The sequence below is a fragment of the Abrus precatorius genome, unplaced genomic scaffold, assembly GCF_003935025.1.
Source record: "Abrus precatorius isolate BTA unplaced genomic scaffold, Abrus_2018 Scaffold9, whole genome shotgun sequence".
NCBI lineage: Eukaryota > Viridiplantae > Streptophyta > Magnoliopsida > Fabales > Fabaceae > Abrus > Abrus precatorius.
The window spans coordinates 2385623-2387224 of NW_020874439.1; the positions used below are offsets into that span (position 1 = coordinate 2385623).

The 1602-nt window shown below is 34.7% G+C and overlaps 1 non-coding gene across 1 annotated transcript; it reads right to left on the bottom strand.

Moving 5' to 3' along the window:
* Positions 1 to 1097: 1097 nt before the first annotated feature.
* On the bottom strand, positions 1098 to 1204 carry LOC113851686. The gene has a single exon (XR_003502257.1). It is a non-coding gene; the product is annotated as a small nucleolar RNA R71 (small nucleolar RNA).
* Between the last annotated feature and the right edge of the window lie 398 nt (positions 1205 to 1602).

The window sequence follows — 1602 nt, forward strand, 5'->3', positions numbered from 1 at the left end:
AGCAAGTTTATTACCTTTTATTGTCTTTATTTCTTACTTTCACATGTTATAAACCTCTCAATGAATTGTTTTGCTCAACTAATTGTTAAATTGTGAAGTGGTAATTGAAATAAGATCCTTGTGGATGATACTTGGGGCTCATATTGAATTCTAAATTTTATTACTTGCTACAACAACCTAGTACACTTGTTAGTTATTCTCCAATTATGTGACAAGTTTTTGGAGCCGTTGTCGGAGATCTTTATTTTCAATATCATTAGTAGCAAGGAGACAACTAGATTAAGCTTTTTGAATTTCGTATTACATTTTCTGCTAGTTTTCCTATACACCTTTGCTGTTCAGTTTTGTATAATTTCTGTGTCACTGTATTTTGTGTAGTTACTTGTTTAGATGTTATGTTTCTTTCTTAAATTTTCATAGGATATTCTGCTAGTAAATTTTCTGCACTATATTATTCTGTATTTTCATCATTTTCTTTTAGTGTTTCTGCTGTGTTCAGTTTTTCTTAGTGTTATATGTGTGGGAAAAATAAAAACAAGACTGCTCTTGTGTTTGATCCGGACATAGACAGAACATTGAGGAGGCTGAGAAACGAATTAAGAGCAGAAAATTCAGCAAGGAAAGAGCAAGAATTGGAATCTACACCTTCTACTCCTAAATCGGAGGAACTTCAAATTCCTTCTCTTACACCACCAACACCTCAAGAGAAGATAATGGCTGAACAGAACATGATGAGAACTTTAGGGGATTATGCAGTTCCTAACATGCATGGATACAACTCCTCTATAGTCAGACCTACCATACAAGCTAACCATTTTGAAATAAAACCAGCTTTACTTCATTTAGTTTAGTAAGATAAATTTTCTGGTTCAATTTCGGATGATCCTAACTTACATATCTCTAACTTTTTGCAGCTTTATGATACAATAAAGATGAATGGAGTTAGCGAGGATGCAATTAGATTGAGACTATTTCCATTTCCATTAAGAGATAAAGCTAAATGTTGGCTGCAAGCTCAACCACAAGGAAGCATCACCACTTGGGCAGACCTTGTTAATAAATTTCTTACTAAGTATTTTCCACCATCTAAGGCTGCCAAACTAAGAGGAGAAATTACATCATTCATGCAGCAAGAGGGGGAATCTTTATATGAAGCTTGGGAGAGGTATAAAGAATTATTGAGGAAATGTCCACACCATTGCATACCGGAATGGATGCATCTGGAAACTTTCTATTATGGAATGAGTCCAGCCACTAGAACCATGATATATGCAGCTACGGGAGGATCATTGAATACTAAGTCATTGGAAGAAGCTCAACGAATTATAGAGATGATGGCTTCATCTATGTATCAAAATTCTAATTCTAGACACTCTACAAGGAGTGGAGGATATGAAACCAAAATTCTTGAGACTTTTCTTGTACAAAATCAGCTGCAAAGTCAAATGTTTTCAAAACAAATTGCTGCACTAACTTAGCAAATAAGCAACTTACAGGTTGCTCCAATTTAGAATATTCAACTTACTTGTGATTTTTGTGGAGGAAATCATGCTAATGGAGCATGTGATGCACCTACCAATGAACCGCAAGAGCAAATTAATT